Raw genomic sequence first — 24357 nt, forward strand, 5'->3', positions numbered from 1 at the left:
AGTACCTGTCTATTAGAGAAAGTGTAGTGCAGGGTGTGAGAATGAGAAGCAGGAGAACGCACACAACATAAAAGTATAGATGGATAGCATTCAACTACTGGCTGACTGAGGGTTCTGAGCTACATCATAGACAACTCAAGCTTCACTCTTTTTGTCAGGTGTCATGTTACCAGGGCCTAAGGCCAATCTCCTCCTCTTCGATAGGCGGTTCCTTTGCCTCATCAACTTCCTATCATCTCCGGCTGTCCCCTTCTCTCACTCCTTGGCTACCTTGCCAACTCTTCCCTCCTCCTCTGCCCCACTTCAGGCTCCCTCCACACCTCCGCACGGCGTACCTCTGATTTGTACCCCTCCCCGGAAGGTCTTTAAGGCGGCAACCTTCTGCATCTTGCCACTCTCAACTCTCGCTCTGCTGTCAAACACTCCTCTGACATCTGCCACCTCCTTGAAGAACTGGAAGTTGATGTCGTCGGTCTTGCAGAGACATGGTGCATGGTCAGCTCTGTCACTAGCTTTGACACTCTCCTCCCTGATGGCTACAAGATCCTCTGCGCACCCAGATCCACACGGCCATGAGGGGTGTAGCCCTGATCTTTCCCGAGTGGATTCCTTCCACTGTCATCCCCACTCAGATGTACTCCTCTTTTGAATGCCTGGTATGCAGGCTCTCAATCTCTCCTAGCCACTCTCTTACTGTTGCTACATTCTATCGGCCCCCTGGTCAAATCACCTATTTTCTCTCCAAGTTGGCTGATCTCTCCTCCTCCCTTCTGGCCTCAACCACTCAACTCCTCCACTTGGTGACCTCAACATCCATCTTGATTCTCCCTGTCCCTCATCTTTGCTCTTTCGTGACCTCTGCAAATCCCTCCCTCTATCTATCCTCCACCTGGCCCGATGCATTCTGCAGGTCACACACTGGTTGTCTTGATCTCATCTGGCCTCTCCCTCTCGATCCATCTGTCCACTCCTCTCTCTTGGAGTGACCACTGCCTCCTCACCTCTCTTCTCTCACTCTCTTCCCCCAAGCCAAGCCTACACCAACACTGCCACCAACCTTCTCGGACATGGAGGGCTTCTTGTTCATCCTCTGACAAACTGACCGGTCGCCTGCTCTGAAAAAAAAATACCAACTCTCTGTCCTTACCAAGAAGAGAGTCAACAATCAAGCCAGTGTCTTGGCAGCATCTAACAAGCTGGACAAACTATTTAAAATCTGCAAGGAGCTTGCCAACCCTGCTGCAGTCTCAACCACTCCTGTTGCCTCCCATGCTCTTTGCAATGCCCTTGCCTCTCACTTTATCTCAAAAACCCAGGACATCCTGTCCACCCTCTCTTCTCCTTCCCCTCCTCCCCACACTCCATCTGTGCTTGCTGACCCCCCACAGCCACCCTACCACCCTCCTTCTCATCCTTTCCTCTTTTCTCCCTCGATGAAGTTGATAGACAAGTCCGATCTTACTCCCTTTCTGGGCAAACTCCTGGAAAAGCTGGCCATCTCCCACCTTAACATTCATTCCAATTCTGTTGGCTCTCTCCATGACCACCAGCCTGGCTTCAGAGCTGCCAGAAACACGGAAACTGTTCTCATGAACATCCGTGAAGATCTGCTCTGTGTGGGATGTTTTAACCCACTAGGCTCTGCCCTGCGACATCCCTGTGTGCTGGTGGCACCAGAATCAGCAAAATGGCCACAAAAGCTGTATGCGCGCCAAAACCTATGAAAATTGCGCTTTGAAACTGGAAAAGATGGCTGCCAAATCTACTTTGCCTGTTGTCAGTAGTGGAAGGAGACTCCCTGCTGCAACCTGTCACGGGGCTACCTACCAAGGAAAAATGGAAACTGCATGAAAGGCAGTGCTTTTTTGCAAGAACCCCAGAAATTGATATTAAATCCCTTTTTCTTGGTGGCTGAAAATATAAAATACCGGACCAAAACACCACAAAACACCCAATTTGTTTGCTGGGTGTTATCCGCCACTTCATTTAAGGAATCAACATGAACACACAATGTCAGGAAAAGCAGAATCTATCATCAAAATATCCACAGTAAAAAGTGTGCTTGCCTGTGAAAATCTGTCAAAATATGAGCGCAGTACCATCGGCCGACTGTGTGACAGCCGTTTAATTGCATCAGAAGCTTAAAGTTGCACAATTATGATCTAATATCTTAAATCTAAGTGACCTGTCATTAAGAGGAAAATATGTTGTAACTATTTAATCTCCATGGTTTAGAGACTGGAATCAGAGTTCTAGCTGCTTGATTAAAAATAGTTTTATTTTAAATTAAATTAAGAAAATGTTATAATTTGACAGTGAATTTAGCTGAAACTCAGAGTCATCAAACTAGTTCCCCCCAGATTTCCCCAACAAAAGGCATCTCTCCTGCTTCCCATCAAAGGCCAGAAACTCACATTCAGGTGTTGATTAAGAGGGGAGGAGATTTAGGCTGCTGCTCCTGGAAGAGACAATGAACCTTCCTTGTCTGAAAGGATATGCAGATTGTAAGTGTCAAGAGTGGCCTATGCCAGAGGAAGAAGGTGGGGATTGCTCTTGAGATACAAGAAAGCTTTGCAAGCGGGGATAAACATTTTTGTTGATTCTCTATGGACAGAAAGCATATTTTTGGAAAAGTCTGACAAAGGACTGTGCAAATTTGTAAAAATTGTAAAAATACAGTATGGTTAATGTGCATTTTTTTGTGCACATTTAAAAAGGACCCAGAACTCTGTGCGATGTTCTGAGAAGGCGTAGTGAAAACTCTGGTTTTGTAGCAATTGTATTCATGTCAGAAGCATGAAACTTCATACGATTAGGCCCAGATACCATGTGCACATATGTACAAAATTGTGGACAAATCAGATGTTGTGTCCCGGACAAAAGTGTGAAAATCTGTCAAATCCAGACTCAAGATCCCAAAGCTATGGGGTTTGGAAGAATATGTGCTCCAACAACTATGTGATCTATGTATGTCATTGGTATAAAGATTGTACACATGTAAAGATGTATTACATCAAAAATAGGTTTTATGTGCAAAAGGCAAAGGGGAGGTATTCCCTGCCTCATAAACCGCATCATCATGTTGACACTCTGCTTTCCGCTCAAGTCAAGTGAGAGAGCAGGCTTTAGCCAATGGGCTACCTAGGGGGTGCGCCTAGGATAATTCAGCATACCCACCCTTTTAGGAAACACATAAATAGAGACAGCTTAGGACCTACAGAAGAACACTGCTCCATCCACCATCTCGAGATTAGCGAAGTACTTTGACGGAGATCCATCCATACTCCTTGTTCCAGACTACAAAAACTTTGCAAGCAGAAAGGCTCAGAGCATAGCTAAACCACTTTCAGCCTGGCCTAACTCCCAGAACCCATCCCTCAACTTAAAGGGGAAACCAAAGAGCAGCCAGGCTGTGCTGTAACTGCTTACCTGCCAAAGAATCATCTTCATAACCAGAAGGGCAGATTAAACCCCGTCCAGCCGTGCTGTGCAGACCAGAGAGCCATTGTAGATGCAGTCTAGTCCTGCTGTGCGGTGTCCAGAGGGCCTTGCTGATCACTGACCCGTCCCGTCCGGTGTGCCCAGCAGTCTGTACCAGAAATCTTTGACCAGAATCCCTGACGGTTCAATTCAAACATTGGTAGTGAGTATCCATAGCATAGGATTGTCACTAGCCTATGTACTTCATCCCTATCAAAACCAAATCTATCTCATATCCAGAACTGTATTGATAGACATTCTTTTTGTCTCGCCTGAACTCTCTCTCTTATCCTATAGTCTTTCTGTAATAATATTGTTCAAATCATCTTTGCACTGATATATTTCATCTAAAGAAAGGCAAGAGACTCGGCGGGCAAAAACCTGATCGGTGACGTCCTGATCTGGTGGCTGTGCTGTCGTGTAGTTTGTTTCTTCATACGTCCATCCCTAGTGTAAAGAAACCTTGTTTGTACTTTTAAAAGCGCATCCTTGTTTTACAATGTTGCCTCTTTCTGAACAAAAACGTCCATAACTTCTTCAGATTTCATGCTATAAACACATTTTTAAAGTGTCTACTTGAAGCTAACATCCTAAGCTTTCCAATAAACCCAAAACCGCATCTCAGCCTGATTCCTGGTTCAGTGTGACTGGGGGGGCGGGGGGATTCAAAGACAGGGGCGTGATATAAGTGGTTCATCGTTCAGAAATAAAAGAACTTTATTTATTTATTTATTTATTAAGGGTTTCAGCTGTGCCTCACACGCTAGGCATTGACTTAGGTGAAGTGCCGGGTTGAAATCACTTACATCTGCAACCTTGACTGTAACAGTCCCTTTGTCCTCATCCATTTTGATCTCTCTTCTGCCTTTGACACAGTCAACCATACCATCCTGCTCAACCGTCTCTGTGATAACCTGGGTATCACCGATCAGGCTCTGGCCTGGCTGACCTCTTCCCTCTCTGATTGACCCTCCAAGGTCACACTCGGCTCCTTCCTGTCACCTATCTCCCTCTCTACATTTGGTGTTCCCCAGAGGTCACACTCTCGCCCTGGCTTTTCAACCAATATCTGGCAACTCTCATCCACTGCATTGCCATTTTCTACTCAAATTCCAGTGCTACGCTGATGACACTCAACTCATTTTCAGGCTGCCCTTGGCCACCCCCTCTCCCTCTCTCATCTCTGACTGCCTTACTGCCATTCATGATTGGTGTTCCACCAATGAGGTTTGTGTGAATGCCAGCAAGACTGAGATCCTCCTTATCGACACGCCTTCTCCATCCTTTCCCCTCACTCTCTGCAGGCCTCGCTTGGCCCCCTTCCTACCTCCACTTGCGAGGCTACAAACCTCTGGGTCATCTTTGATTCGACGCTTTCCTTCTCCGCCCACTTCTCGGATGTCTCAAAATAGTCAAACTTCCTACTGCACCTCTACAGAAGTACTCTGCCTTTCCTCTCCTTCCCCCAGAAGCTCACTGTCTCCCAAGCTCTGGTTCTCTCTAGGTTGGACTATCGTAACAGCCTCTTTCTAAGTTGACCTGCCTCTACTCTCTGCCCTCTGCAACTAATCCAGAACAGGGCTGCAAGACTTGCCCTTGGCCTAAACCCTGGGATCATTTCTCTCCAGCTCTGAAATCTCTCCATTGGCTCCCAGTGGATGCAATGATTACATTCAAAACCCTCTGCATTGTCCAAAAGGTTTTCTGGGGCCAGGGTCCAAAATTCCTTCAGCTATCCCTCAGCAAATACCTCTCCTCTCAAGCTCTTCGCTCCTCTACCTCTAACTCCCTCATGGTCAGTCGTTTTTCAAAGAACCGAGCTGAGGGTAGAGGTTTGTCTGCAGCTGGGGTCTCCCTCTGGAACAGCCTCCCTGCCACTCTAAAACTTGAGGAGAACCATCTCCAATTCCAGAAGCACCTCAAGACATTCCTCTTTGCTTCTACCTTTGCCCCCCCCACACTTCTAACCTGCTGATCTGTTCTCTCTTGGCACTGTGCACATGGCCCCCCTATGTCCTCCGTGCCCAAGTTCCTGCTTACCCTGCCACCCGACCGCACTGCCTCCAGGATGAACTTTGGGACTCTGTACTTTTTAATTCTGTTTGTTTTGTATGTTTATTTCTTTTGGTTATGGAGTTTTAGATAACTCGATAGGCATCCTCTTTTCATGTGACACAGGGATGTCTTTTGAGACTTCCCAAAGGTGTAAATACCTTCTCTGTGAGAAACTACTGTTTGCCAGAGAATGTAAAGTGAAATTGTCTTTACTAGTCTTTCCAAATTCATAGACCCAGCACACCCCATCTTACAATGGCATGCTGGAGGGGTTGTATAGTATCCCTGTGTCTAAATACTCATGTAGCAGTCATATGCTACCCTTTCCTATTGAAAAGGCTGGTGGCAGTGGTTTTACAACAAAAAATCATGGTTTTTCCTGGGGCGTGAACACCAGTAGCTAAAAATCACGCTAGCCATGTTTTTCAAGATGGCACCTTAAGCCCCTTTATTTAAACAGGTCCCAGTCTTCTTTTTTTGCTGTTTCTTTTTGGAAAGGTCTTTATAGAGTTTGTCTCTGCGCGCAAAACCAGGTTTGGTCGTTTTGTTCGTGTGCCTTTGGAGTGAAGGCCGCCTCTGGCGTCTGAGTGTCTGGGGTGGGCAGGAAATGAGGGAGATGCCCGAAACTCCCTGTGCTTAGTCTCCTAGGAGACCCAAATGCACTCTGGCGTGATTGGCTGACTGACTGTCTGGCAAGGACAGCCACCCTGCTTGGTGAGTGACAACTAGGCTGGAATGAATGGGAGAAAACTGTTTAAAAGGTGAGGCTCACGGACTTGAAGGCATAGTCGACCACTGGAATGAAAGAACCAAAGACGAGCTGGAAGAGGACGGCTCCTGCAACTCCTGAACCATTGGTTTGCCCGGTGAAGCCCTCCTGCAGGTCCAAATTGCCAAAGCTCAATTCGACAAAGAAGCTCCTTCAAGGACAGCTTCTTACTTTGAGTTGGTCGGACCAATCAACTTGTTAGACACCTGGATACCATTCTCAAGGCTGGTTAGGATTAACCAGGGTGAGGGACACCAGCATGTGTTCTTGAGTCTACAGCTACTGGAAACTGCAGTGACTCCATCTTGTTTGCTTTCTTCGATGATCCTGTGCAGTGCAAGAGTCCCCCGATATCCTCCCTCTTGTCCCCACAACGGAGGCTCAGGAACAGTTAGAACTGGCAGGAAACCACAACTTCAGCAGTATTTGTTTCTTCAAAATAAGAAACTGTGCCCATTCGATTGAGAAAACCGCTCTCTCATGGTGAAAGTTTGTGGAACTTTCCCAATTTGCGAGCCTAATCAGATTGTGATCCGACATATGATTCTTTTTCGTCAAAACTACTTCTAAGAACTTTTGCAAAAACTTTACCGTTTGATACCAGAACTGCTCTTTCTTATCCTGAACACTTGCGAATTGACTTTGGCCTGGCCTATTGACTTGAATTGAACTATTCTGGTGAACTGAAACTATTTGCACTGTCTACCAAGTATATGTAATCTATTATGTTATGTTATGTTATGTTACTTTGCATTTATATAGCGCCTTATGTATCATTGGTATGATCTCAAAGCGCTGGTAGGTTGAACACCTTCGGGGACCGTAGTTCAAGTCAGTTGAGATAGAGAGAGAGAGAGAGAGAGAGAGAGAGAGAGAGAGAGAGAGAGAGAGAGAGAGAGTCATAAGGTGCGTGGATGTACCGGATATGTGAGCAGCTGGTGTGGCACTTGCATGATAGCTGCTTCTTAGCGGTAGGTGTGGTGGTTGGGAGGTCAGGAATATGTGTTCATTCTGGGGGATTGACACCCAGACTGATTTCTGGCTGCGTTAGGCCTGAGGAGACGCTTAGGCTAGCGGTGTGTGCTCAGCTAGCTGTGCTTAATTAGGATGTTGAGGAGTAAGAGGCAGGTGTTAGTATGAGAACAGCTATACCGAATGTGTCATAGTATCGCTGTGTTCTAGTTGAGTGGTGGTGTATAGGAAAGAGTAAGTGTGGTAGTGTAATATGGTGGTTTTCAGTAAGGCCGTTCCATCCACTCCATCCGTCCCGTCCGTTCCATGCACTCCACTCTTTCCATGCACTCCATCCGTTCCATGTACTTTCCATGCACTCCATCCGTTCCATCCACTTCATCCATTCCATCTGTTCCATCCACTTCATCAGTTCCAACCACTTCATCAGTTCCATCCACTTCCTCCAGTCTATCCGTTCCATCCGCTTCATACGTTCCCTCCGCTTCATGCGTTCCCTCCGCTTCATCCGCTCCATCCACTTCATCCACTCATCCGTTCCACTCGCTTCATCCATTCCACCCACTTCATCCGTTCCACCCCCTTCATCCGTTTCACCCCGTTCATCCATTCCACCCGCTTGATCCGTTCCACCCACTTGATCCGTTCCATCCGTCCCATCCATTTCATCCATTCTATCCACTTCGTCCGTTCCATCCACTTCGTCCGTTCCATCCACTCTATACGTTCCATCCGCTTTATCCCTTCCATCTGCTTCATTGGTTGCACCTACTGCCTCTCATTCATCCGCTTCATCCATTTCATCCACTGCGCCCATTTCATCTGTTTCATCCACTGCACCCGTTTCACCCATTGTATTCATTTCATTTGTTTGACCCATTTCATCCACTTTATTTGTTCTGTTCAGTTTATCCATTTTAATTTACACTGGCAGTTTTAATTTTCCATTTTTCTCGATGGGTCTCGATTCTGGATTGTTATTATTGATTCAGCAATCTTGGGTTACTGTTTATTATTGCTGTTTATACTGTTTGTGTTTAAGAGTCGATTTTTAGTGGAAGAGCCATGTTTTCAGTAGTTTGCAGAAAGATATGAGGTCTTCATTGAGTTGGATGTGGGGTGGAAGTGAGTTCCACAGAGTCGGGGCCAGGGCTGAGAAAGATGATCTACCTAATCTAACTGAGTTGGTTTTTGGTATCACTAGGATATGGGCTTAACTTGGTCTTAGAGTGCATGGTGGATGGTAGGGTCTTAGTTTGTCCTGAAGATATTGAGGTCCGGTTTTGTGCATTGCTCGGTGCGAGATGCATAAGGTTTTGAAGGGCACCCTTTGTCCATCCGGGAGCCAGTGCAGAGTTTTGAGAGCTGGAGAGGTGTGATTTCTTGGGCCAAGTGCTAATAGCAGTTTGTCCATGGCATTCTGTGCTCTTTGTAGTTTAGTCAGGTGGTACGCATGGACTCTGAGGTATAGGGAGTTAGCATATTCCAGTCTTGACATTACAATTGATTGGACCGCGGTGAGTCTCTTGCGAAAGGAGAGGTATGGAAAAACGCACCTAAAAATGTTGAGGTGGTAGTGGCAGGACTTAGAGACGTTGTTGACTTGGTGCGAGAGGGCTAGGTCTGAGTCGAGAGTGCATCCACGTTTTTTACTGAAGTTGAGGTTGTCGGGGGATTGCCCATGGATGATGGCCAGGGTAGAGGGTGAGGAAAAAGATCTATGTTGCCACACACCATGATTTCAGTTTTGGTGGGGTTAAAAAAGAAGGTGGTTTGTAGCCATCCAGTGATCAATGTCAAGTAGACAAGCAGCTAGGTCGGGTTGGCATTTGGGTTTTGAGTTAAGGAGTTTTAGGATAAGTTGGGTGTCGTCAGTATAGTTGTAGCACAGGATATTGTGCACGCAGATTATTTGTGGGAGGGTGGACATTTAGAGGTTGAACAGGAGGGGTGATAGGCACGCTTCTTGTGGAACTCAGTTACTGACTGGTCGGGCGGCAGAGACAAAGGAGGAGAGGAGGGTTAATTGTTTCCTATTGTTAAGGAAGGATGCTATCCACTTGAGAGCGTTTCCACGGATTCCTAGGGAGTGGAGGTGGTCGAGGAGGATAGAGTGGTTGATTGTGTCAAAGGCAGCAGATAGGTCAAGAAGGATTAGTGCAGCACATCCCGCAGAGTCTGCTGTGTTTTTAAGGTCATCCCAGATTGAGGTCAGGGTGGTTTCGGTTCCGTGTCGGGGTCTGAAATCAGACTGAGCAGGGTCTAGGAGATTGTTGGCTTCAACAAAAGCATTTAGTTGGGAGTATGCGGTTTGATCAATGAGTTTAGCAAGGAACCTGTTGTTTGAGATGGGCAGTAGTTTTTGGGGTCGAGAGGAGGGGTTTGACATGAGCAGTTTTGAAGACGTCAGGGAAAATTTCTGAGGAGAGGGACTTGTTTATGATGGTTCTCACGTATTCTCCTGCGCAGGTAGATGCAAATATTTCTTTGAGGGTTGAGGCTGGGCAGGGGTCTAGCGGGGAGCAGGCTGGTTTCTGGGTGGAGAGAAGTTTGGTAAATTGGTCACTTGATATTGGTGTGAACGAGTCGAATGTCGGGTGGGTTGTAGTTGCAGGCGGAGGAATGGCGGGTGGGTTTGGTGGATTGTGCGGTGGGTGCAGGAGGGCCAGTTTGTTGATTAGGAAGTTTGTTCTTTCAAGAGCAGTGGTGTAGAAGTGGAGAGAGAGTGAGTCGATTGGGTGGTGGTACATGATGGTTTGGTGAATTCAGAGATGATCTTGTGGAGTTCTTTGCTGGGGTTTCCACTGTTGAGGATTTGAGAGTTGTAATGGGCTTTTTTTGCTTTACAGATTTCGGCTTTGTAGTGGCGATGGTGCCAGGCTAAGGTGGATCTGCTCAGGGTGCTTTTATCTTTCCGCCATTTGCATTCGAGGGATTTGTATAGTTGTTTTGCAGTCTTCATTTCAAGTGTAAACCATCTTGGAAAAGGGCCATGGTGAGTGGATGATTGGGAGGTGGGCGTGAGCGAGATTAATGAGGTATTGAGTCATGTGTCAAAGACGTTGGGGGTTAAGGGTAAGTTGAGTGTGGAAGTAGGGGGGAGACTGAGAGCGCGTGGGCTAGGTTGGGAAGGATTTTTAGTTTCTTCCAGCATACTCGTAGATTTGGAGGTTCTGGTTCAGGTATGGGGAGGGGGGCGGGTGAGCGAATGCTGAAAGGGACAATGAAATGGTCGGACCAAATCATAGGAGTGGGGGGGAGGTTAGATGTATATGGTCGTGGGAGTTGAAGATGGCATCAAGGGTGTGTCCTTTGCAGTGAGTTGGCCCATTTATGTGGGTACGGAGGTTAATCGCATCTAGGCAGTCAACCAGAGAATGGGTCATAGGGTTGGTCGGGATGTCGAGCCAGATATTGAAATCTCCTAATAGAATGAGGGCGGGATGGTTTAATTGGATGGTGGCTATTGAATCACAGAGGTTGCTTGAGAATTGTCTGTCGTAACCAGGAAGTCTGTAGATGATTAGGAAGCTGTGGGAGAATGTTGGGGGGAGGGGTAGTTTGACGAGAAGCGATTCGCAGGAAGGGATGGTTGGCTGGTTGTAGGTGATTGAGGTGGAGAAGTGTGACTTGAAGGTGATTTCTACTCCTCCTCTTGAGGGTCGGTTAAGTGGGATGAGGGAGTAGTCTGGGGGGAAGGCTTCATGGCGATAGGGTCAAAGTCGTCGGAGAACCAGGTTTTTGTGATAAAGATTAGGTCTGTTTTGTCTGAGGTGAGGAGGTCAAAGATGCTGTGTCTGTTTCTTGCTACAGATTGGGCATTGAAAAAGATGCATCTTATTTCAGTACAGGAGGACTATGTGGCAGTTGCAGAGGTAGAGGTTAGGAGGGGTTGGTGGAGGGGGTTAGGGGGTGGAAACTGGGGGTTAGAGAGGGGGATGGTTGATGGGAAGTATAGGTGGGCGGTCGAGGTGGTGGTTGTGGGGGAGTGGGGTTGGACGGGTGTGTGAGGTTGGTTGGATTTGGGTCAGGGGATTCAAAGGTGGGGTGTAGGGGGTTAGGAGTTCTAGTTGTATGTGGTGAGAAGTCAAGGGAGAGTGGTTTAAGGCAGGGTGATGAAGGGGGGAGGGTGGTGGTGATCGAGAATGGGAGATTGAGGTGGTGGGTTGAGACAGGAGTGGTGAGGAGGAGTGAGTTCTTTTCAGGGTTTTTGTTGCAGTTGGAGTGTGAGAGAGGGTAGGGGGGTCAGAGGGTGAAAGGGATGCGGCTACTGTTCTTGCCAGGGCGAGACATGCAGTTTTTAGAGAGGGGAAGGAGTGGGGTCGGGGAGGATGTTTAGGGAAGTTGATGAGAGGAAGGGGGAGGGTGTGGTTGCGGGTCTGGGTGTGCCTGGGAGGCTGGGTGGGCTGCTAGTCAGAGGGGTTGGGGCTGCGGGCATGATGATAGTGGGCGGATGGGTGGAAGGGATGGGGGGGCAGGGGTCTTAGGATGGTTGGCTCGCCATCGGGCTCCTCTGGATTGGTGTTTGAATAGGAGTTGGGATGGGGGCGTGGTGGACAGCGAGTGGGCTGAGAATATGGTGGCAGGTTGGCTGGTTTGGGATGGGTTGGTTCTTCTGTCTTTGGGGTTGGATTGGGAGTGGACTGAGGATGTGGTGGAGGGCGGGCTGGTTTGGGGAGAGGGGCGAAGGGAGGCACAGAGGGGGGAAGGGAGGCAGGCTTGAGTGTGACTCTTTCGGTGGACCACAGTGTGCTGGGTGGTCTCATGGCATGGCTAACTTTGAACTAAGCTATAGTCGGATGCTTTTGTTCACACTTTCCTAGTTCAACTGTACCCAAGGATGATATTATTTACACTTTCTAAGTTCAGTTATACCACAGTTAGGGACACATTCTAAGTTCAACTATACCGCAAGGGTGGTTATTCACACTTTCAAAGTTCAAATATACCATAGGATGATATTAGCCAAACCTTCTAAATTCAGTTATGCACCTAGGTGAGATTATTCACACTTTCTAGGTTCAGCTATACCACAGGATGATACTATTTAGAGTTTCTAAGTTAATTTATACCACTTAGAGAGATTATTCACACTTTCTAAATGCAATTATACCATAGGAAGCTATTATTCACACTTTCTAAGTTCACCTATGACAAATTTAGGGATAACAACTGTTATGGCAGTGCAACTGTACTAAAAGCTGATCTTATTCACACCTTCTAAGATCAACTGTACCATAGGGTGAGATTATTCACAGTTTCCAAGTTCAGCAATACCACAGGATGATATTTTCACACGTTTTAGTTATATCACACTTAGGGACACTTTCTAATTCAGCAGTAGCACAGTATGGTATTATTTCTAAGTTCAACTACGCCACAGGGTGATATTATACACACTTTCTGAGTTCAACTATACCAAGGACGGTGTTATTTACATTTTCTGAGTTTACTTATGCCACAGTTAGGGACACTTTCTGATTCGGCTGTAGGCCAGGATGATATTATTCACAGTTTCTAAGGTCAATTATACCATAGGATGATGTTATTCACACCTTCACCTTCTAGGTTGAACTATACCACAGGATGAGATTATTCACAGTTTCTAAATTCAACAAAATTACAGGATTATGTCAATCATACTTTCTGAGTTTAGCTATACCACAGGGTGAGGTTATTCACACCCTCTAAGTTCAACTGTACTGCAGGGTGAGATTAATCACAATTTACACAGTTATACTATTGGGCACACTTTCTATATCCAACTAAACCATTTATGCTATTGGGCACACTTTCTATATTCAACTAAACCACAGTTATGATGTTGGGCACATTTTCTATATTAAAGTAAACCACAGTTATGCTATTGGGCACACTTTCCATATTCAGCTAAACCACAGTTATGCTATTGGGTACACTTTCTATACTCAACTGCACCACCATTATGCTATCGGACACACTTTCTATATTCAACTGAAGTACAGTTATACTATTGAGCATACATTCTATATTCAACTAAACCACAGTTATGATATTGGGTAAACTTTCTATATTCAACTAAACCACAGTTATGCTATTGGGTAGACTTGCTATATTCAACTAAACCACAGTCATGCTATTGGGTACACTTTTTATATTCAACTAAAGCACAGTTATGCTATTGGGTAGACTTGCTATATTCAACTAAACCACAGTCATGCTATTGGGTACACTTTTTATATTCAACTAAAGCACAGTTATGCTATTGGGTAGACTTGCTATATTCAACTAAACCCGAGTTCTGGTATTGAGCACACTTTCTATATTCAACTAAACCCAAATTCTGCTATTTGGCACACTTTCTATATTCAACTTAACCAGAGTTATGCTATTGGGACACTTTCTATATTCAACTACACCACAGATAGTGGGGGGGCCTTTTTACACAAAAAATTGGCAGTCAGGGGGTTGCAGTGGATGGCTTCACTCACCTGTTTCTCCGATGGAAAAGGGGTGCAGGTGCTGCTGGTACGGTGTTAGGTCTAACAGGCCGGGGATCAACCAATCATGGATATAGAATGATATAGGTTTGTCTCACCCAAATGAGGACGAGTCCTCCTAGTTGGTCTCTTCCTCATCCCAGTATAAAAATGGCATTTCAGAGGGACATTAATAAGGAAGAAAAGGGGAAAGGCTCACAGTAACCTAAAAAAGGCTGTTGGGACAGAAGTTTCAGTTTGAAAAGGGAATGGAGGATACCATGTCTCACATAAGGACATCGTCTCCCCACTACCCACCTTTCCTCCACTCATGCTACTTTATGCTTTTATTCTCCTTTTGAAAGTTACTGAAGTGCCATTTTGCCCCCACTTCAGGGGAGCCTAACTTGTTCAGAAACTTATTGGTTTAGTACTGAAGTATATCTGTGTATATTATTAAATTACCTAACACTAGTGAATGTTTCATAAATGATTGTGTACATAAATTAATAAGTGTTTTACCAAGAAAGCTTGAGTATTAGTGTCTACTTGAACCACTGTGATTGTAAGTACTCTGTGTAATATCGTGTACTGCTCACATTCCCTCTTGAGATAAGTCTGACTGTTCAGCCTGCTACCACTAAACTGTGTAGTACAGACTGATACCAAAGGTTGGTTTTGCTTACACCTGTAGCCCTGATTGTATGTGGTGGTCCCAGAGGGAACTGCATGCAATTCTTTCTAACATGGGCCCCCCATGCACTGCGGTCTGTTTCTGTACCCATACAGCACCCCCCATTTGCTTATTCTTCCTACCTTTATTTGACCTATCCTGTCTGCTGCCTTAAACTCAGCACTTGCCACTTGCTGGCTGCACTATCACTTTTGTTGCTTTTATTTTTTATGTATTTATTTATTATTATTTATTCTGTTGTTCTTTTTTATCTCTGCACTTTCCACTTTTCCCCCTTCCTTGCACTTTTCTCCTCACCCTCCCCAATGCATTTGCGCGTTCTCAATGTCACTGCACCTAGTAAAATAGCTGTTTTGTTCTCCCCTGTTCCCCTCCCTTGCCTTGTTGTGCTCTGAAACACTTGTGTATTGAGCCCGATAGAAATAAAATATCAAATATCAAAAATATCAAATATCAAAATATCAAGATATCCCTATGATATATGATATGATATGATATGATGTGGCATTCATAACGCGCCTATACACAAGTGTTTCTAGGCGCGACAAGACAAGTTGGGGGGAAACAAGGGAGGACAAAATAACCATCATACTGGGCCTTGTGTCATTCAGATTGTGGTTGCAGTTAGGGGACGAGGGAAAGGGAGAAGTGCCAGGGGGAGGGTAAGGCGAAGAAGCACCCGGGGAAGGGGAAGTGCACTTAATTCACAAGTGCAGCCAGCAGTGGCTCATAAGTACAGAGAGAAGGGACGGTAGGGTTGCAGATACAGACTCTAAAGTGCTGGGGAGCCGGGAAGGCAATGCTTGGGCAACTGGACAAGGGGTAGCCTGGACTCGAGTTCAGAGTGTGACCAGGCGACCAGTGCACAGAGCAGTCAGGTACATCAGCAAGGGAGAGGAAGAGAGAAAGCAGAAGCGAAAAGTAAGGTCTTGAGTTGCTTCCGGAACCGGAGGTGGTTCTGCTCAAGTTTGCGAGAGGCAGGGAGGCAGTTCCTTAGAGAGGCCCCAGCCGAGGAGATAGATCTGCCCCCAACTCTCTGCTTAGAGAAGTTTCTGACCCTCAGAGAGTTGGAGAAGGATGAGCAGAGAGCTGGAGAAGGAAGATGTTTTGGAAGAGAACATTGGAGGTAGAGCGGTGCCAGGCCCCAGAGAGCGTTGTGGATGAAACAGAGGATCTTGAAGTTGATCTTGCAGCCAAAGGAGCCAGTGAAGAGATGTCAGAGCAGGAGAGATACAATTATTGGGCTTAAGGCCAAGGACACGTCTCACAGTCCTTTTCTGTATAAGCTGTAAAGGTCAAAGTGTAGAGGCATGAAGATTTCGAAAGAGGCTGTTGCAATAGTCCAGCCTAGGGAGGACCAGAGCTCTGTGGACAGTAAGCCTCTGGTGGGGAGTGAGAAAAGGAAGAATACCTCTGAGGAGTTGCAGTTTGATTTCTTAGAGAGGTCTGAGAGGAGAGAGGGAGACGGTGGAGTCAAAGATGACACCAAGGTTCTTGGCCTCACAGGAAAGAACAGTAAGAAGGCCAGGAGTGGGCAGACAGAGAGAGAGAGAGAAAAGGAGGGAGTTGGTTTCCCAATGAGAAGGATCTCAGTCTTACTGGCATTAAGGCAGGACAGAGATCATTGGCGGCACACCGTTCGTGAATTGCGGCCAGACAGTCTGGTTTGAGAGTAGTAGCAGAGGTGGCTGATGGGAGCCTGAAAGAGTGTCATCCGCATAACATTGAAAATTGGAGCAGAAATTTGCGATGATGTGGGTAAGAGGTGCCAGGTAGTGGTTGAAGAGCCAGGGAGAGAGGTTAGACCGCTGGGGAACACCACAAGTAGAGAGAGGGATAGAAGAGGAGATAAACCCCCATGGCTGATAACTACACATCTATAACTGTGTGTGTTTTCTGAAGTGAAGGTAAAATAACTTATTTACAGCATCTTGCTCAGTGAAAGCTACATGGTGGTAGTTCTTTCGCCATTGTGACGGATTGACTTGATACCAGTACCACTGATAGTGTCCCCAATATGCTGGTACTACTACTTCTTTGGCATTCCACCATGCCCAAGAGTTAATGGCACATTACAACGACACTCTAAAGATGGACCTTATTTTCTTGTGTCCATAGCAACTGTTAATTATGTGCAACTTTATGCATTCGGGCATGGCCTCATTATTTGACCTATTTACTCACAGCTTCATTAAAATTGGTGCCGCAGTGTGTACACATTAGAAGAAAAAAAAACGCTCTTTCGTTGTTCGATTTCCAGCATGCATTTAAAATGCTATACCATTCTTAAGTGGAATGCTGTTTGCATCAGTGTGTGCTCTGTGACCTTGCAAGTAGCTCCAATTAAATACATTGATGCTTTGTTTAACAAAGCTGCAGTTTTAAAGTTCACGGTATTTATTACAAGACAATTCACAGCCCAGAGGCGATGTACATTGGAATGCGGCAAAACACATCTGCTCTAAAGTTAATATTATGACATTGTTAAAAGTTCAGATTCACCCTGAGCCAATTCAGAGCTCCGTGCACTATATTCTTAATCACAGCGTGTCAGCCCCTAAAGCATGGACGGTGCATTCCTGATCCCCAGCATTTATTTCCCACTGATCGTTCAAAGGGAACAGGAACACTTCCTTTAGTAACGTAGGCTGTTTAAAAGAGGACTTCAGGCAAACTGCAGGACACATTACAGATAGACGATTGGGGGACATGCATTGTTCGATTCACAAGAACCGCCTTGAAGCTAGAACAGCCCAGCACACGAAGAGATAAAGACGCAAACCTTTGTCTTTTTTAGACTTGGGAGAACGCATTAAGGATATCTTTACAATCCTGCACTTTTTGACTTCAGTTAAACAAAAACAATTGTGTATGGCGGGATGTCTCTAAAACGGGAGTCCATAACTTTTGACCCTCCAGATATGTTTGACTACAACTACCATCAGCCCTCTCCAGTGAAGACTTGAGAGCTGCATGTTGCTGACCTACGCGCTAAGAGTTTTGATGAGCACCATGGCAAAAGGATTTATATGTTATCGCTTATGTTATTGGGCACTTGTACATCGCCCTTTACCATTGTTATGATTACAGAGCACTTTGGGTGGCACCCTAGGAATCACAGGTCAGGCTCTGACGTGGCTAACTTCCTTTCTCACCAACCGTCCATCCCAGGTGGAACTTACAGCCTTTCTTTCGACTGCTGCTCTCTCAACCTGTGGCAGTCCCCAGGGCTCTAACCTCTACCCCTGATTCTTCAGGTTATTGCCGCTTCCACCTCTAACTTCCAGTGTTACGTGGATGCCATGCAACTATCTTTCAGGCTACCCCCAACCGCCTCCTCCTCCTCGATCATATCTGACTGTCTGTCTGCTATTCATTCATGCGCACTGAAAACAACTTCTGCCTCAATGCCAGTAAGACTGAGATTGTTTGCATTGGGACCCCTGCTTGCGCTTTTCCACTTTCACTCGGGCCGGCCTCTTTTGGCCCTATTCCCACACCCACATAATGAGGCAAAAAACCTTGCGGTCATCTTCAACTCCACTCTCTCCTTCTCCTCATCAAATCTCAAGAAAGTCCAACTATCAGCTACACCTCCTCAGAGGTACTCTACCATTTCTCACTTTCCCCCAGCAGCTCACTGTCTCTAGAACACTAGTTCTCTCTAGGTTGTAGTATTGCAACAGCTTCTTCTTCAACCTCTATTCTTCAGCCCTGCACCCTCTGCAACTCATCCAGAACAGAACCGCAAGACTTATCCTTGGCCTCAAGCCCATGGGCCGCATCTCTCTGGCACTAAAATCCCTTCACTGGCTTGCTGTGGCTGCAAGGCTCAAGTTGAAGACCCTCTGCATTGTCCACAGGGCTTTCTGGGGCCTGGTACCTACCTACCTGCAACACTGCATACATAAATACTGTCCTTCACGAGCCCTCCGCTCATGTACCTCCAACCTTCTGCGAGTGAGCTGGTTCTCCAAGCAGAGATTTGGAGGGAGATCCCGATCCTCAGCAGGTGCCTCCTTCTGGAATAGCCTCCCTTCTGCGCTCCGTCTTCAGCTTGACCTTCTTAAGTTCCAGAACCTCCTCAAGACCTTCCTCTTCTCCTCTTACTTTGCTTTCCCTCTACCCTGCTAACCTAGTTCTCTACATCTCTCCATTTTCTTCCTTACTGCTTGCTGACTGGCCTCTTGGTGTACATCAGAGTCTCACAGGTCCCAGGCACCCCTGCCAGTCCTCTCCTGCGCTAGCCTCATGGCTCTACACCCACCCACCTTCACGGCACTTAGATATAACCCAAGAGAGTGGCTCTCTCTGCACTTACCCCAGCCTTCACCAACTGGGTGCACTTGGACCTCCCCCTCGCTGTTACGTCTATGCACTTGCACAATCCAAATGCAACATGCCTGAAGATTGTCTGTCTGTTCTCCCCCGTCTTCTCCCTTAATTGCACTGGTAAACCTGCAGAATTACTGTAGGGCCTATTCGATGTGTTTCAATTAATAAATGTATGTTGCGCACTTACTCTACCAGTGCAGACCATTATCGTCTCAGAATTTTAAGGGCTCTGAGCGACTGTTGTTTTTTTCCCCCTGTTCCCACCCTCCTTGAGTGCTTTGAAACACGTTCCTGTGTATAGGCACTATGGAATTAACTGAAATGAAATTATATTTTATTTATATCGTGCTCATACACAAGTGTTCCAGAGCACGACCAGGCAAAGGGAGGGGAAACAGAGGAGAACAAAAAAAAACACGATCTTGCTATGCCCAGTGATATTAAGAGCGTGCATGGGAAAGGGAAAAGGGGAAAAGTGCACGGAAGGGGGAGATGTGAAGTGCGGAACAGAATTATTAGTAGGTAAAATTAATAAATAAATAGCAGCGATAAACAGTGGTAGTGCAGCCAGCAAGTGGCAAGTGCTAGGTTAGTCAGATATGGTATATCTGATAAGTGCAGACATAAAGTGCATGGGGGACTGCATGGGTACAGATACAGACCCCAGTGAAAGTGGTGGCCCGTAGATAGTGCATGAGGGTGGCAGAGTGAGCAGGTACCTGGGCCCGAAGGACAGAGGGTGGTCAGGAGCACGTTGCAGAGAGAGAAAACAGATCATCAAGGGAGAATAGGGGAAATGGCAGAGTTGAAGAGGAAGGTCTTGAGGAGCTTCCGGAACCGGAGATGGTTCTCCTCAAGTTTCAAGATGGCAGGGAGGCTGTTCTAAAGGGTGGGCCCAGCCAAAGACAGAGATCTACCCCTGGGAGGTTTCTTTGAAAAATGACTGACCCTGAGAGAGTTAGAAGTAGAGGAGCAAAGGGCTCGAGAGGGGAGATATTTACGACGGATAGTTGAAGGTATTTTGGACCCAGGCCCCAGAAAGCCTTGTGGACAATGCAGAGGGTATTAAATGTAATCCTTGCATCCACAGGGAGCCAAAGGAGGGATTTCAGACTGGAGAGATATGATCCCAGGGCTTGAGACCAAGAACAAGTCTTGCAGTCCTGTTTTGGATTAGTTGTAAAGGGGGGAGAGTGGAGGCAGGCAGATTTAGAAAAAGGCTGTTACAATAATCCAATTTGGTGAGAACCAGAGATTGGGAGACAGCAAGCTTCTGAGGGCAGGAGAGGAAAGGCAGAGTACCTCTGAGGAGGTGCAATAAGAAATTAGATTTTTTAGAGATGACAGAGATGTGAGAGGAAAAGGACAGTGTAGAGTCAAAGATGTCAAAGATGACCCTGAGGTTTTTAGGTGGGTGTGGGAGGAGGGCCAAGGGATGCCGACCAGAGAGTGAGGGGAAAGGATGGTGAAGGTGTACCAATGAGGATGATTTCGGTCTTGTTGGCATTTAGATAAAGATATTTGGTGACACACCAATTTTGAATGGTAATTAGGCAATCTGTGATGAGGGAAGGAGAGGAGGTGGCTGAAGAAAGCCAAAAAATGAGTTGGGTGCCATCAGCATAGCACTGGAAATTTGAGCAGAAAATGGAAATGTAGTACGCGAGAGTTGCCAGGTATTGCTTAAAAAGCCAGAGTGAGAGGTTATACCCCTGGGAAACACCACAGGTAGAGAGGGAGATAGAAGATAGGAAGGACCCAAGTTGTACCTAGGAGGGTCGATCAGAGAGGAAAGAGGTCAGCCAGGTCAGAGACTGATAGGTGATACCCAGGTGGTCACAGAGACTGTTGAGCAGGGTGGTATGGTTGACCGTGTCGAAAGCAGAGGAGAGATCAAGGAGGATGAGGACAGAGGGAATATGAGAGTCAAGGTTGTAGAGCCGGTCTAAACAATTGCAAGTACATTTACAACACCCTCAGGGACCATAGTGCAGGTCAGTGAAGTGTGTAATATTGCTTGGGTGCACTCAGTATTCATTCGGCTAGGGTGGATTAAGTGGTGTGTAGCTGCATTTTAGTGCTAGGCGTATAATTGTATAATTGTTAATTTATAACACGCTTAATACCAACAAGTGCTTTCTAAGTACAGGATCGGGATTCAAACCAGTGTAACTCTGTGTTGTCCAACTTACAGGACAAGTGCATTGCCCCCAAGCTATCCTTCCTCTCCCGCGTGGTTGTGTGAGATCAGTAAAACCTGTGAAGCAAGGCCAATTGGGCTTGGGTAGCTGCTTTCTGGCAGTTGTGGAGTTTGTGAATGGGATTATCTGTGCAGCTAGGCTAATTTATGTGGGATATAGATGCGTTCTAAAGACTGATGAGCTGGTCATGTAGGTCTATAAGTATGTGTGCAGCTAGGCCAATTTAATAGAGGGGTATAGCTCTATTCTATTGTTTGTTGGTGCAGAGAGAGAGTTAGCATATTGGTGTGCTTGAATGTCTGTGTAGATTGGACGGAGAGCCTGTTCCTGATGACTGTCCATTGCCTGTCCAGGGGATACTGTCACCCTTTGGGGTTCAGTGCTATTAGGCTAAGATCCTCCTTGTGTCTTGTTGGGTCTGCAATTGCTTATTGGCATACGGCTGCATCCAATTTACTACATCCTAGACATTATGGTCAGTGCTCGTGAGCCCAGTCCAGCATCACTGTCTATGGCCATCCATTTGTCTGAGTCTGCAATTGCTTGTTGGTGGCACCTTCTCACTGTACAGGTGCATCAAGTTCTGTACAAACGGGCGTACAAGTACATCCTAGATGTGGTGGCTGGTACTCAGTGAAACCGAAGTACCAGCATCTGGCCAGTCCTTGTTCTTTGAACTATGTATGACTAACACAGTTACGTGCAACACATCAATGTCCGTTTCTAGTACTTGCCTCATCAGTTTGCTGCCCATCCTAGTTTATAGTTTGAATTTGTGATTTTACACTGCATCAAAGTCCATTGAGAGAGCTGGGTGTGCTAGAGTGCTCGAGTGCTTATCTGATAGAAGAGCGTAGTGAGTAACAGCAAGAGACAAACAGTGAGCCCAGTAAAGCATCAGAATACAGGTGTCACTACGCCCTGTGTGAAAAGAGTTCTGGGATCAATTCCTAGACGGATCAGATTAAGCATCAAATAATCCAAGAACATTCAAGTCTGTTGGAAGATGACAATCAGATCTGGCCCAAATCATATTGTTTTAATTTATGTGCTCAGAGGCCCTCGGTCGGCAGTTCCACTAAATACATTCCCAGTTCGGTAGGATTAGCAAATATATAAGTGCTAGTAAGTCCTCAGGATGTAGTTCTGCTCAAAGATTTCCAGAGAAGCAAGATTAGCAAGAATAGACATCTCCTGGACTGATAAAGTAGTGCATATCTGATGGGGCAATGATCAAGCTCAGTCATGGCGTTGGTACATAAGTGCTAATAGTGGTGGGTTATGAGTCTAGCACAATCGATCCAGATAATTGGAAATAGATATCTCTTGGCCTCAGAGCGCAGAGCAAAGCTGGTGGAGGAAGGCATTGGTTCAACTTCATCATGGTGTAGGTACATTAGTGCTACTACGATGCAGGTTTCAAGTCTAGGGCAATTGCTTCAGATAGCTGGAGAAAGATATCTCCTGGTGTGAGAGCCAATTGAAGGATCCATATTCTTGGACGTGGTAGTAGGTAGAGTGGTCAAAGTTGTCCCTTTTATTATTTTTAAGGAAAGAGAGGTTTTGAATGCCTTCCGGAAAGCCATGTAGTCTTGGCTTTGTCTAATGAGGGGTGGCAGGGAGTTCAATAAAGTTGGCACCATGGTTGAGTAAGCGGACGCTCATATCCTGGCCATATTGGAGGCAAGGACCACTAGGAGGAGGACCGTGCTTGACCTTAGGCTGCAGGTTGGGTGACAAGACATAATCTTTTCTGAGTCTGCGGTGACTTTTAAGTCATCCCAGATGGAGATCAGTGTAGTTTCTGCTCTGTGGCATGGACGTAAACCTGATTGCATGGGGTCTAGGAGATTGTTTGAATCCACGAAACAATTCAGCTGTGAGTATGCAGTGCATTTGATGAGCTTTGCCAAGAACTGGGTGTTGGAAATGGGCCTTTAGTTGATTGGTGGGAGAGGGTCGAGGGATGCTTTTTTAAGAAGAATTTTGACGTGCATGGTTTTGAAGTGTTCTGGGAAGTTGCCAGAGGTGAAGGAGTCATTAAGGATTGACCTTGACAGTTCTTCTGCATAACTGGAGATGAACATTTCTTTGAGGAGAAAGGCGGGACCAGGGTCGAGAGGGGAGCCGAAAGGGCCGGCTGTCGATAGTTGTTCGACAAACCTCTCACTCGAGTTGAAAGAGCAGAACAAAGGGAGGCGCTGTTGTGCAGACAAGAAATGGCCACCTGATTGTGCTGCTCCGACTCGAGCACTATCCTAATGATCTTAACCTCCTCACTGGTGCCGCGTTGCGCCTTGCAAAACAACGGAGCCGGTGACCGGTGGGGAAGCGCTGCAGCCATCAGGCTACTGTGTCTCACTCTTGACCCATAATGAAGATACCAGCTCTGATCCTCTTGCTGACGGCTACTGGGGCCGCAGCCCGTGGCACACTTCCAGGGTGCATCGACACTCGCTCACTTGAGAGACACTGTTCTTGTGGCCCATCGGTTAGAGGAGCCTCTGCTGTCCGGTGGCCCCAAAGTGTGGGACCTTTCCTCAACAACCCTCTACTACACCAACGGCGCTCTCCGGATTGCGGTGCTCCGGCGAAGAATAAATGTTTTTCCCACAGCAGCTCCCTGGCCTCGACTGCATGTCTTCCGGAGGAGCCTGCACCCCAGACCAGGCCTTAACATTGTGCAATAGAGCTACCCGCCATTCACCCAGCTTGTTAACTGTGCTGGCCTGCCAACCACGTGTGTTGCCCCGCAGCCTGGCCCATCACCCCATATGGAGTCACTCTCCTACTGGGCCCTGTGGGTAGCGGCTGCTGCAGTTTTTGGTCCGGGATGGCGTTTGCACTGCGGAAGTCTGACTGTGCTTCCAGATCGTGAATACTGGACTTAATTTCCAAGACTCTGGCCATGGGGTTGCTGGACAGCTGCGGTGGTAAGCTCAACTTTATCTAACTACACTTGAGGAGTACGGGGGGCTAAGCGCTCCCAACCCCAGCTCAAACTCCAGTGGGCCATGCCCCCTTAATTTTACAACTGGCCTCACCCTGGGTGCACATATGCTGCTCTGGAGGGTTGAAGAGTCCTGCTTGGGCTCACAATTTATTACGAAGTCACCAAGTGGATTTTGGAACTCTCTTGCCTTCTACCATGCGTGCGTCCGCCCTCACAGATCAAGATACGGCTGAGCCATGGGCGAACATTCCTCTGGACCCTGTCATAGGCGCTGCTAATAGAGGTGGCAGACTGCACTGTACAGCCTGTCATGGATAGGTTTGAAGGATCATTCTCTTCAAGGGCAACGTGCAGTCACCCCCTGCCCCACACTGGAGCTAGTCCATCTCTACCTTGCTACTTGTCTCTGTGGCACATTCTGGCAACCGCAGTCATACGGA

The sequence above is a fragment of the Ambystoma mexicanum genome, chromosome 6p, assembly GCF_040938575.1.
Source record: "Ambystoma mexicanum isolate Mex_15411 chromosome 6p, UKY_AmexF1_1, whole genome shotgun sequence".
In the NCBI taxonomy this organism is placed as follows: domain Eukaryota; kingdom Metazoa; phylum Chordata; class Amphibia; order Caudata; family Ambystomatidae; genus Ambystoma; species Ambystoma mexicanum.